Consider the following 14,848-nt stretch of genomic DNA (forward strand, 5'->3'; position numbering starts at 1 on the left):
TGAGCAATTTTCTCAAGTATTCTGACAGTAAGGAGGTGTGTGAGTATTGCAGTTTTTAAATTTTATCATAAATTTCTTAAATATACTAATCAATTTTTTTTTTTTTTTTTTTTGAGACGGAGTCTCGCTCTGTCGCCCAGGCTGGAGTGCAGTGGTGCAATCTCGGCTCACTGCAAGCTCGCCTTGCGGGTTCACGCCATTCTCCTGCGTCAGCCTCCTGAGTAGCTGGGACTACAGGCACTCGCCACCACGCCCGGCTAATTTTTTGTATTTTTAGTAGAGACGGGGTTTCACCATGTTAGCCAGGATGGTCTCGATCTCCTGACCTGGTGATCTGCCCGCCTCGGCCTCCCAATGTGCTGGGATAACAGACATGAGCCACCACGTCTGGCCCCTAATCAATTTTTTTAAATGTTTACTTGTGAGTTTAAGTAGCATGGAACCCAGATTAACTGAAAGTTACTGAAGGGCAGAGTCTGTGTCTCATTCAATGTTGCATTGCTGACCGAATGTGGTGGCTCCTGCCTATAATCCCAATATTTCGTGAGGCCGAGGTGGTCAGATCATCTGAGGCCAGGAGTTCGAGACCAGCCTGGCCCACATGGTGAAATCTCATCTCTACTAAAAATACAAAATTTAGCCAGGCCTGGTGGTGCATGCCTGTAGTCCCAGCTACTCAGGAGACTGAGATGGGAGGATCACTTGAAACTGGGAGGTGGAGGTTGCAGTGAGCTGAGATTGCTCCACTACTCTACAGCCTGGGTGACAGAGTAAGACTCATCTAGAAAATATCTATATATTGTTTCACTAGCTGTGTTAGTCAGAATTATGGCCCTGGAACCTGTGAATATGTTATTTTACCTGTTATACATTATCCAGGATTAAGCAGGTGGGCCCAATCTAATCATGTGAGTCCTTTAAAATTGATTTTTTTTTTTTTTTTTTTTTTGACTCAGCGAGGTGAGATAGAAGAAGAAGATATTGGAAGACAAGACAGAGCTTTCCAGAGAAAGGGGACTACCAGTCAAGGAATGAAAGGACTCTAGAAACCGCGAATGGCCCTCAGCTGACAGCCAGCCAGAAAACAGGGATCTTAGTCCTACTCAAAGAACTGAATTCTGCCAACAATGAAATGAGCATGGAAACAGATTCTCCCTGATAGCCTCCAGTATGGAACGTAATCTTGCCAACACCATGATTTTAGCCTAGTGAGACCTGTGTCAGACTTCTGAACTACACAACTATGATAATATTTTTTGTTTCTTGAAGCCAAAAAGTTTGTTGTAATTTGTGACGAGCATAAAATGTTGATTACTAAACGTGTGGCATTGAGAACATCAGAGCCCGCAGGTACTTTGTGGCAGTAGAGGGAGGGTAATAACATGCATTGAAAGAGCAGGAGAGACAGCAGGGATCCTCATTTGATTCATAGTTCACGCTAATATAGTAAAGCCTCCAAGAAATTCTGAAACAATAAACTTTATACACTGTATTAGATTTAGCATTTCTTCAACTTATTTAACTTCAGAAACCCTCTCTTTTCACATCAAGTACTTTAATATCCTCTGGAATAAGATAGAGAACTACCATCTTAAGCAAAACCCTGTCATTTGCCTAACTCGAATTTCTTTTCTTTATCTTATAGGAGAATCAGTAAATCTGAAGGAAGAAGAATGAAATGATCAACATATTTGGCAATTGTAAAAGCCATATGGTTACTAATAATGCCAAAAGGACAATGCTATGAAAGAGCAGGCTCTAACCTTACAGGTCCGTTTGTTTTTTATGGAACATCACACTTATAAACCATTTAGCTTTAGCCGTTTTTTGTGGCAACTTTAGTTCTTTATATACGTATAGAATTATTGTTATTAATAAGTTAAACACCTCTAGAAACCCATGTCTTTGTACCTCATGATAATATTGTGTCATTAAAATGTCTAATTTTAAAAGGTTGAACATTTTATAAAATCTCAAAGATGGTGATACATAACCAAAAGCAACAGAAAATATTTTTGTATTTTTCATATTTGCATCTCTTCCAAGATGACTGAGGATTTCTATTGGGGAACAAATGTTCAATGACGTAGACTAAAAATCTTATACTATCCTTGACAATTAAAACTTCAGTTCAGTTTTACTCAGACATTCATTCAATAAGTAGGTTTAATGTAAACTAAAAAAAAACAATAAATCATCCTGGTTAGCAATTAGACTATTAAACGTTATTTCAAATCTACTAAATAATTTGAAGCCTAGCTAATCAAACTGGAAACCCTAAAAATTAAATTTTGTCTATTCTATGATGTGTTTCTTTATAGCAGCCTTGCTTTCTTCTGTTTGTTTGTTTGTTTGTTTGTTTGTTTATTTGAGACGGAGTCTCCCTCTGTTGCCCCAGGCTGGAGTGTAGTGGCATGATCTCAGCTCACTGAAACTTCTGCACCCTGGGGTTCAAGCAATTCTCCTGCCTCAGCTTTCCAAGTAGCCAGGACCACAGGTGCCCATCATCAGGCCCATTTTTAGTAGAGATAGAGTTTCACCACGTTGGTCAGGCTCATCTCCAACTCCTGACTTCAAGTGATCCACCTGCCTCAGCCTTTTAAAGTACTGGGATTACAGGCATAACCACTGCGCCTGGCCATCTTGCCTTCTTCTAAAGGAGATTACTAATAATGGGAAGACAAGACTTCCGTCTATAATTTCTTTCAACTATTGGTCTCATTAGAATTGATTTTACAATTCTAGACCGCAAGGCAAAAAACTTTTATTGTCCCAAAATTTAAACGTCCACTTTGACAACATTTACTGTAAATATTCTATCTGATATTAAGGACAGCAAAGCATTATTAAAATCATTGCTACCAAAATTCCAGCATTCCAGCATTTTAATATTATGACACTAGCATTAGAAATAGTAACAAAGACATAATTTTAAATCAAAGAGAGTATATGTTTAAAATTCCAACTGAATGTTAGGATGGAAAAAGTTTTAATTTGTAAGTTGAAATTTTTCATCATGACTGCTTCAATTTCACTTTAGCCTGGAATTTTGGCTCCTCTTCTCATCACATTATTTAAAGTCTTGTCTTTACATATGAAATATATGAATTGTGGCACAGTCAATCTATTATTTCAGCAGGCATAACAGCTGATATCAACCACTATTAGGCTGATGGAACTTATATCTATCATGAACATCACTAAAATAGACGTTTTTTTCAGGACCTGGTGTCATGATGATCAGCAACTAAAAGCAATGCCTGACTATGGATATCTCCATGTACAAGCTAAAAACAATGAAACTGTAGCTGGAGGTAGAAATGGGCACTCCTGAAGGAACATTTATTTTAAACACCTCAAAACATATTCTCTACAAGATTGGAATAAATTTCTATGGAAATAACGTTTGTTACATATAAGAGAATTATTAGCCTAACAATTGCCTTTATTTCTTGTCTGTTAGAATCTTGATCAAGATGATTTAGGAACATGAAAAGGTCATCAGGATGAGTTTTTGAAAAGAAAAATTCCTTTCTCTCTCGGAAAGTTCATATTCCAAACACATGATAAGCTGAGTCACATACTTGACAGAGTCGTTATAAACTGGAGATAACAATTAGACTTGTCCTTCCATTTCCAGACTTTGTGCTCTATCTATACAAGTCTGCACTTCAGTGAGACCCAGCTTAGTAACCTTAGACACTGTTTTTTCCTTTTCTGTCTTGTATGGGTTGTGAAGATTAAACTGCCTGTTCAACTGCAAGCAGGCCTCCCAGAGCCCATGGAAACTGGCTACAGCTGAGTGTTTAAGCCAACCAATCCAAGTAAAGGATGGAGGTGGTCCACCAGGCCACTGGTCCACTCATCCCAGAACCCAGCCTTCCTAATGATAGCGGGGGAAAGTCTGGTGCTCCCCCACCTTGGAGGTAGCTAGAACAGCATGGAAACCAGTTTTGTCATTTAGTGATTCTGCTTTTACTTCCCAACCTCTGATCATACGTGCCATGGAGGGACTGGTATTTCCTAATCATGATGCTGAGAAGACCCAAGGCCACAAGTGAATAGCAATGACAGATACTGTTCACTGTCCTTGAATCCCATGATCAATAGTGGAGTACTGTGGATCTGGTTTCCATGAGTGTCCCCCCCACCAAAGGTTTTCCAAAAGGCCTGCTCTGTGTCTGCTCTGTCTTCCCATTTACTCTTTGTCTGACTTGCCCCATCATCTGAAGTACCATGAGCTGGTCTTTCTTTCTTACAAGCTGGAAATGTACAACTTTAATACCATTTTACTTAGTTCAAATAGAACCAAATTTCCAGACATTTTTTAATGAAAACACAGATCTTGCCAAGAAAACAGATATTGGCAACAGCGGAGAAGAGCTTAAGATGTTACTGGCAAATTTTAATGTTAAGAACCTGAAATTTCTCTGGAGAGATATTTCATATTTAGGGTTTCTTACCACAAAACAGTATGTATCCTCTTTTACAAACTAGAGGGCAAAATGATGTCATCAAAAGAGCTTTGGATAAGAAGTCAATAGACACACATTCCACTGGCTACGAAAACAAATCAACAGTGTAACTTTGAGCAGGTCACTCAATGTTTCTAAAACCGTTGAAAAGAGACCTTTTAAGAGAAAGAGTGAGAACTGGCATGGCAAATGAGAAAACCTAAGTTGTTTGCATCTTGTGGCTTGAAACTTTGAACTAGTGGAGAGCATGTATTAACATAGTCCTGTGTGGTCAAAGAGGGGCACTCAGATATTTGCATTTTGAAAGGCTCACCAGCCAGGTGTGAGGGCTCATGCCTATAAATGCAACACTTTGGTAAGCTAAGGTGGAAAGATCACTTGAGCCCAGGAGTTACAGACCAGCCTGGGCAACATAGGAAGACTCCCATCTCTACAAAATATTAAAAAAACAAAATTAAAACAGGCATGGTGCACACACTCGTGGTCCCAGCTATTTGGGAGGGGATGCTGAGGTAGAAGGATCTCGTGAGCCCAGAAGATCAAGGCTTCAGTGAGCCATGATTGCATCACTGCACTCCAGCCTCGGTGACAGAATGAAGAAAAAAAGAAGAAAGAAAGAGAGGAGAGAGAGAGAGAGAGAGAGAGAGAGAGAGAAACGAAAGGAGAGAAAGAAAGAGAAACAGAGAAAGAAAGGAAAGGAAAAGGAAAGAAGAAAGAAGTTAGAGCGGGAGGAGGAGTAGATGAGGAGGATGAGAGTCAGGACGAAATTACCTCCTTACTGCCTTGAGAGATGTTTTCCTTCCCCTGTCCGTTCACCGAAGTCCTTCCTTCCTCATTCGTCCCACCAGAACAGAGATCCCTCTCCTCCCCCTCCTCCTTCATCCAGAGAAAAAAAAAAGAAAGAAAGAAAAAGAGAAGAAGAAAAAGAAAGAAAGGAAAGAAGAGAAAGAAAGAAAGAGCGAGAGAGAGAGAGAGAGAGAGGGAGGGAGGGAAAGAGGGAAGGGGGGAAGGGAGGAAGGGAGGAAAGGAGGAAGGGAGGAAAGGAGGAAGGGAGGAAGGAAGGAGTTTTTGAAATGAGATTTTGAAAAGAAAAATTCCTTTCTCTCTTTGAAAAAGTTCATATTCCACACACACAATAAGCTGAATCACATACTTGACTGAGTCGTTATAAATTGGAGATAATAATTAGACTTGTCCTTCCATTTCCAGACTTTGTGCTCTATCTATACAAGTCTGAACTTCAGTGAGACCCAGCTTAGTAACCTTAGACACTATTTTCTCCTTTTCTGTCTTGTATGAATTGTGAGGATTAAACTGCCTGTTCAACTGCAGGCAGGCCTCCTAGAGCCCATAGAAACTGGCTCAATTTTTCTTTCTCAATTTTTCTTCCTCCAAGTCTCATCTCTCTACGCATCCTGGCAAGGTCACAGATGCTTCACAAACTGGGAATTGTTGGGAAATGATGGTTTATATAAATACTAGTGTGAAGGAAAACAAAAACACACCCTAAGGAAGAGGACTACCGTCTTGTCTTGACAAGATAGTGGCAGCAGAAATTGGTTCTCTGTCTCTTCAAAGAATGATTTTAACAGTGTTCCAGAGTCATGCTATATCTCTGCATCATATCAGCATATTCTTTCATGACAGTATCCCTGTTGGTGTTTCTGTGCTGGAAGGAAGGAAGGAAAGACAAAGAAGAAGGAGGAAAGAAAGGAAGAGAGGAAGGGAGGGAGGAAAAAAGAGAAATAAAGAAAGGGCCACTAATTTTATATATATTATATATATATTTGTTATATATTTATATATTATATATATATATATAATTTTATATGTATACGCATTTTTTTTTTTGGAAACCTAGTCTCCCTCTGTTGCCCAGACTGGAGTGCAAGTGGCAGGATCTTGGCTCACTATGACCTACACCTCCCGGTTTTAAGTGATTCTCCTGCCTCAGCCTCCTGAGTAACTGGGATTGCAGGGGCCCGCAACCACACCCAGCTAATTTTTGTATTTTTAGTAGAGATGGGGTTTCACCATGTTGGCCAGGTTGGTCTCAAACTCCTGACCTCAGGTGATCTGCCCACCTCGGCCTCCCAAAGTGCTGTGATTATAGGAGTGAGCCACCACATCTGGCCTCGTAAGTATAATGAAAATGTTTTGATTATCAATAGTTTAATGTCAGTACATCCAAAACTGGACAAGAAAGTAGAAGAGGACTGTATTATTAACTTTTCCTAACTAAAGATTATCCAGCAACTTCACACAATGAAATTACTTTAGAATAAATCTAACTAGTACATTTTGAAAAGCATAAAAATAAAAACAAGTAGATACCACCTCTTCGATTATTACCTAACAAGCTTTGAGAAAATATTTAGATACAAAAACCATTTTTGAAATGTGTCCAGACAAAACGTAATGACACGTTAATCTCACATATCATTTTGTGTTCTGAAGAACTCAAAAAATATTTTTAAGATTCATCCTTTTGAAAGCTTTTATTTCTAGTTAAGAAAGGAAGATGTCCGTATATAAAATAGCTGTGCTAATTAACCATATTAATGAGTATTACTCAAAGGAAGCATTTCAGGAAGAAAACTTTCTGGAATACCTGTCTCTGAGAATTTTTGTTTTTTCTTTTTCTTTCCCCACCTGTTCATTGTGGGAATTTTATTTTTCATTGAGAAGAAGCTTTTCCACGTTATCCATTTTCCAAAATTATTACTTGTAGTTCCTATGTAGTTAATGTTTTTAAAGTTTCATAATTAATTATGGTAAGTACCGAGATGTTTTTGTTTTAAGTTAGGAGATTCTTTAGTGATTTTTAAAAATTATTCCAGTGACTAGTATTGTCACAGAGCACTGTCCCCCAAGTGTACAAGGAAGTCTTGTTTTATTGACATCCTAGACTCCCTCACTGCTCTTTGTCTTTTTATTTTTAATCAGGAAGGTAGAGGATAGAATGCAGACAATGGAAGTGGTGATACCCACCACAGTCAGAAGGAAAGATGTCAGATGTATGTGCATATATATGTGTGTGTTCCTACAAACCTTTGCAGCCACTAATTGCCAACTCCTTTCTTTCTCAATTTTTCTTCCTCCAAATCTCATCTCTCTAGCCATCCTGGCAAGGTCACAGATGTTTCAGACTAAGAATTGTTGGGAAATGATGGTTTATATAAACACTAGTGTGGAGGAAAACAAAAACACACCCTAAGGAAGAGGACTACAGTCTTGTCTTGACAAGATAGTGGCAGCAGAAATTGGTTCTGTGTCTCCTCAAAGAGCAATTTTAACAGTGTTCCAGAGTCATGCTGTATCTCTGTATCATATTAGCATATTCTTTCATGCCAGTATCCCTGTTGGTGTTTCTGTGCAGTAATTAAATGTTAGACATTCTAGATCTGTTTACCACATTACACAGTATTCTGTAGATGTATAAAACAGAATGAAAAATATTTTCATATGGATTAAACTGAGCAGCATCTCTCCAGTGCCTTCCTTTAGATAATTTTTTTGTCCCAATATAAGAGTGATCATTTTACATTGTTTTATCTTTAATAGAAAGGATATTTTATCCTAGGTAGACAGCAAAGAAATGAATCACACCGCTTTCTATTTTAGAAGATATGACAATCATCCTAAATTCCTGATTCTATACAAATAAATAGCAGAGTTCTCAGAAACTTATTTATCTCTTTAGAAGCCTGAATTGCTATGTGATAGATAAACAAATTACAATTTTTTACAAAAATCCAGAGTGGGTTCAGACACAATAACCTATTTATACTGTAAACCTTATCTCCTGATTCCTTTACTGGTCAATTCATGGCTTCATTATAAGAAATATTGAGCATATTGGTTTGTACAAATAACTGTATTAGATGTTAAAGAAAGAAACAGGCACTTTCCAAAACTTACAGTCTGCTAGGCAGAAAAGCAATAATATTGATAATTATAACATAAGATAGAATCTGGAAGTAGGTACTAACGATATTTTAATAATATAGAAATGATTAGAAGAAACATATAGTCACTGAGGTGGAATCATGAAAAACCAACTGAAATGAGTCTGGTAATGTTGATACCATTATGGTATCTACAGATAAGTGGATGAAGCCATTTCAAATACAGAGAATTGAATAGGCAAAAGTTCGGGCGAGTAAAGGCTTGTTTACTCTACTGTGGGCCAGACACTGGACTTAGCAGTGGCAATACAATGATGAATATTAAGTTTCTACATTATGGAGTTCACAGTTAGGGAACAATCGGGGAATAATAAGTGGAGAAGTATTGCTTGTAATACCAGTACCAGCCAATGGAATCACAAAGTAAAGAATATTGAAAGCCAGGCTAAGGAGTTTATTCAGTGAAATGCTGGTGTGTTTGTGCACGTGTGCGGGTGTGTGTGCATGTGCACTTTAAGCAAGAGAGAGACAATCACAGTTGTGATTTAGGAAGATTAATTTGGCAGAAATAAATGTTACAGGGTTGGAAGAATGGAAGTAAAGAGGCTAGGGAAGAGTTTACTTTTGCATATCAAGTTCACTCTTTTTTAAAGCAAGGTTTTACATTTCATCTCTCTCCCCTTTAATCTTTTTTTTTTTTTTTTTTTTTTTTTTTTTAATGTGAGATGGATGACGGTGAGCAAGGTCACTTGCTTTTCCTCAACCTGCCACCTGCTGGGATTTCTCTTATCATATATATTACATGCACTTTCTCCACTTCTCACTGTGTTTATTCTTGCATCTGTTGTCTTTTCTCTAATCTCCTTTGTCCCTGATGCCAATCCCAAATACTCAAAGGCTGGCTAAATATATTACTGCTCACTTTCAAACTCTGATCTTTAAGTTCTTATATGGATGTATGTTTCATTCAGGTTGGCAGTTCAACTTATTATAAGCAGAGCTTATACTGACAGAATCATGTATTCAGGTCTTTTCATTTAAAAAATATAAAAGAAGGGAAACTGGTGCCTCAGATGAAAGGACTGCCCAATTACAATATGGGACAGGACCAGATGTATGAGTGTGGAGAAAAGGGATCAGGAATCATAGTAGATAAGATGACAATGAGTCACTAGTGTGGGACTATAGTTAAGAAAGGGAACATGATAGTGGGATACATGAGTAGGATCATAAAATGTAAGAACCATAAGGTACTCAGCATTAATCAGGCCCAACGGATCTGGGCTTAACACCAAAAGGAGTGTGATGATAGGGTCTGTCTAAGGCACAACCACAAGGTAAGTGAATTAGACTTTAGCAGCAGCTGCAGACCAATCTTTTCCATACCCTGTGTATCCTCACTGATGCCCACACCTCCAGAGAGTTAACACTCAGTATTGTCACATAGGGCCACCACCCAGGCACCCTCCCACATTCAAATACCATCCGCCTCTCTTTCTACAATGCTGGAAATTTGAGATCTGGATCCCAGAGTTCTGACAAAATACTGCAGAAAATGAAAGTAGTTGTATGTTCAAAGGAGAGGTTGGAATAGTAAGTCTTAAACTCAATGTAATGACCTTGCAATGGTGCAATTTCTGGCAGTATGGCATGCCATATAGTGATATATTGGGATGGGAGATGTAGTAAGGAAGGCTTTCAGTTTTCTTCTATAAGGAATATTTAAACCAAAACCACGTTATGCATGCAGCTAGTTAACATAACACATAAATCTGGCATAAAATATTTTAGAATGACTTTAGGTAACTAAATGAGTAAAACACACACACACACACACACACAATTCATTTAATCCCAAAGCATATTACTCTGCATTTTTTCCTACTGAATTTCAATCTGTTTCTCACCAATTCTGCAAGTTAATAAATAAGATTTAAATTCAGATTGTACTCTGTAAGTACTATAACCATCTAATAATCATATATAAGGTGTCATAAGCAAACCATATATATGTATATATTTATATATTCTCCAGTATGAAATTCAGTCACTCACTAAACTATTCAAAAACACTAAACCAATTACAGAGCATTTAATTTCATTTATCCCCTTTTTCTGCACTGGTAAATAACACTGTATATATTGATACAGTCAAATCTCTCAAAACACTTACATATATCTCACACTACATGAAAGTCTTCAGGACTATATTTTGGAAGACATGATCAGTAGGATGATTTGCCACACATCAATATTAAATAACTGAAGAGTAAATCCTTTCAAACCTATGATGTTTACAGGGGCTTCTATTTAAAGGAGGGCTTCACAGTGTGCCGTTATTCTATTTTTGTACTAGTTAGGTCAAAATCTGCTCTCTAAATGTGCACATTCACTCATTCATTCATTCAACAATTTTTTAAATGTTTTATATGTGCCAATGTAAATAAGACCAACAAAATCTTTGTTGTCATGGAAATCAAATTCTAGTTGAATGGGAAAGAAAATGAACACATAGAATAAATATCAGATAAGGATAGGTGCTATGAAAAAAATAAAACATGGTGCTTGGAGAGTGAATAGGTGATGCGATGAAACTTCAGATAGAAGGAAAGCAAAAGGCCACCTTCAGGACGTAAATTGTGAGCAGAGACCTCAATTTTGCCAAGGATTAACCATGCAAAGATCTGGTGGAGGAGCATTTCAGACACAAGGAAGAGAAAATTCCAAGGCTCTAAGGTAGGGAACAAGCTTAGAAAAAATGAGGAATAGAAAGAAGGCTGACGCACAGGCACAGGGGCACACGTCTATAGTTCCAGCTACTTAGGAGGTCGAGAAAGGAAGATGCCTTGAACCAAGGAGTTTGAGGCCAGCCTGGCCAACATAGCAAGACCCACATCCCTTTAAAAACACAAAACTGATAGAACTACAGTATAGTGGCCAAGAATGCAAGAAGAAAGATGACCAGGGAGAAACCAATAGGGGCCAAATGAGGTAGTGCTTTGCCAGTCTTGGTAAAGAACTCAGATTTGATGTTGAGTTAAAGCAAAATCTATTCAAGAGTTTTATACAGAAGAGTAAAAATGCCTTATTTTTGTTGTTAAAAGGTGAATCTAGCTTTTGTGTGGAGCTTAGATTGCAGGGACAGGAATGTAGAAACAGACAGTGGGGAAACTATTGCAGTTCCCAGGCAGAATATCCAGGGTGGTAGTAGTTTAGAAAAAGAACAAGGAAAAATGCAGGCTATATTTTAGTGGCAGAGCCAACAGAGCTTATTTTCTATCGAAGGTAGGGGAAAAGGGATAAAGAAAGAGGACTCAAGTTTAACTCTAAATCCCAGTCAAGCAGGAAAATGTAAAAACTTATGAAAGAAAAAAAATATTTAAAAAAAGAAACACTAGATGCATATTAAAGTCACTTGTTAAACTAACCCTACTGAAATCCAAAAAAACACTCCTTTAATTTTAACACAACAATATTCAATTCAAAAACATGTCTTAAGTGCCTACTATGTACAAAGCACTTTGATCAAACTTACAGATAATACAAATAGATGCAGTTCCTGCTCTCAGTAACTACTAAAAATAGAAGACATATAATTAACCAGAGAATTAATTTTTGGATAACGCTTTCAAATCAAGAAAAACATTTATTGAATGCCTACCATGAGCACAGCACTGCTAAGAATAAAAAGTGGTTATATAAAGATGAACAAAATGTGCCATTGGCAGCAAGTAATTTAAAATCAAAATGAAATACATAATTTCTCCTAGAATTAGTGAACAGAAATTATAAAATATACATCTATCCATTCCATCTTCAATAAATTGGGAATCATCACTACTTCACTTTTGAAATCCATCTTTATACTTGCCCAATGGCATCTGGTAGTCATTTTCCCTTCCTCTTTTATATTATGTCTCAGCAAACATGCTGAAGGGACTATAGCAATCAGCACATTGTGTTTTTCTTATAGTCATACTTTGCTCGGCTCATGCTGTTTTAGGTAGAGAAGCTGCACTGCTAAATTAAAAGGCTATGTACTCACAGCGAGTGGGTTCTGATGACCTAAATGATTGGAGGGAGAGTAATTTGCTATGCCATCTGAACTCTGAGTGTACAAGGCTGAGTCGTGCATGGGGCACAGCTCTGCTTTTCTGTGCATTCATGCACTAGGACTTCCCATTTCACGTAATTAGTCACTTTATATTAAAATAATTAATAAGAAAGGGGTTTAGTATCTTGCATGCTGCTAATGGTCTGTTGCCATTAACATAAAAATGCTTCAAACGTATCTTTGGAATATAAAAATGTTTCAAGCAAGCATTGTGCATTTTCAGAGCTAGGTGAGAGAATAGTGACAGAGTGCTTGTGTTTTTCAGAATGACTGAAACTACCTCATCTGCTACTTATAATTGTAGGTGTTAAATGCCAATTGTCTGTTTTCATTTGGAAGGGAAATTTTGTATTATGTCAAAGTCAATGGTATGTTTATATTCATGAGATTTGTGGCAAAGGTTGGTGAAAATGTTTAAGGCATGGAATTTTTCCATATGGGAGCAATTGAAGGGCAAAATGCAGAATCTTATAGAACAAGTCGACTTTCAGGGTATTCTGAGTACAGCTGACTTCTCTATGAGTTCAGATGAGTACCTAGAGGCTGGATCTGGCCCTCGTAGTGATAAAAATAACATGTTCCCACACTTATGATGATAGACACCTGTTATTTAGACAATTTCTACCAACAGCAAAAAAAAAAAAAAAAAGTGAAAATCTTCATTGCCAGCGCTTCCCTACTCACAGCTGCTTTCATCCCATACTAATCACAGCAAAGCAGACACCCATCTTAAAATTGACCATAGAATGCAAATGGAAATTAAAGCCACTAAAGCATCTGAATATGATAACTGTCTGGTGACAGTACTAAGGCAATTAAAAAAAAATAAAGCGAACAGAAATAGAAACAGACAGAGATAAAGAAAAAGTTATAACATTGCAAATCGTTAAGTCATCAGATTTAAACGTCCTATACATGTATACGTATAAAGTAAAATATATCTGAGCATAAATGTCTGTTTATCTTTTTGAAATGACACTACATTATTCATTTAACATTTAGACAGTATCTATATGAGAAAGAATAAAGAGTTCAGAATGGACTTCATGGAAAATGATGGTATTTGTCCTGTGTCTTAAAGAAAAAGCAAACTCTTTGTGGAGGACAAAGATGGAAGATGATAGTATTGAACTAACAGTTCTCGTCATCCTGTGGACATGTAGTATTCATCTCACTGCCGTGAGTGTCTCACCTATGCCTAGTGAAGCTACATTCTAGACTCAAGATTAGTTCTTTCTGCCAGCATAGCTGGTCCAGTCCTCATCTCGATTGCCAATTTTCCAGCTGCAATTGCTCCCGAGTTATCTAGAGTTGTGCTTGTGGGTTTAGGATTGTACAACTCAGAATTCCATCAGCATTTTCTCCTGCCTTTCCCATAATTGTCTCAGTGGAAGTCAGAACAAAGCAAGTGCTCAGATATGCTTCCATCTTCCACTTTTTACATATGCCTCATTCAGCATGTGAGAATTACGAACATTGTGGTTTCAATGCTCAGAAAGTGGCTATGTTCTAGGGCTGAGCTGTTGTTTGTATTGATCCTTTCACTTGATATTCACAAAAGCATAGAGACAGTGTCATGAGGACACAGAAGATGAGCGAAAATGACTACTTTGTAGATGTTTCGTTTCCTGTGAGGTTTACTGAGCATTTGTAAAGATAACTTGCAAACTAGAAAAGTCCATACAAATGTCTGAGAGCAATTACAATGGCATTATTATGCTGTTGGCCTTCCAAAGAACACACTGACCTTAAGTCATTTTTTTTCTCTTTTTCAGTGATAGCATTATTTAAAAATACACATATTTCTACATGCTTTTATATAACTTACAGCTAAACCCTATCAGCCACAAGTAGAGTTTGATTATTGCAACTTCGGAGCACATTTGGCTCACTGAGAAACTTAACATACTAAGGCCGTATTTGATATTGTCAGCATAGACACTGTCTAACCTGGACCACTCTCTAAGAGTAAAGAGAAAAAGAGCTGTGTGTGAGTTTCAGTCTAAAGCTCATGTTGCAAACAGTAAGCAATTGACACAAATTTGTTGAAAGGAGAGGAGACGTGTTTTGAGGCATTGGTATATACTTTCTTGTCTTTCTCTGGTTCATTTGCCATTTTCCCAGGTGATTATTTCACCACTTCTCTCTCTTCAAGGCTAGACTTCTCCAAAATTGCTGGTGTCTCCATTTGCCCCCAACCCTAAGATCTGCATTCTTCCGTTCTCTGCTCCTCTGTCCTCTGGGAATTGACCTATAAATGCCAAAGGAACCTTAGAGACCCATGTGTTTGATAGATCCCAATCTGGAATCTATGCTGTTTCACATATTTTCTAAAAATGATAAGAGAAATT

The sequence above is a fragment of the Rhinopithecus roxellana genome, chromosome 2, assembly GCF_007565055.1.
Source record: "Rhinopithecus roxellana isolate Shanxi Qingling chromosome 2, ASM756505v1, whole genome shotgun sequence".
In the NCBI taxonomy this organism is placed as follows: domain Eukaryota; kingdom Metazoa; phylum Chordata; class Mammalia; order Primates; family Cercopithecidae; genus Rhinopithecus; species Rhinopithecus roxellana.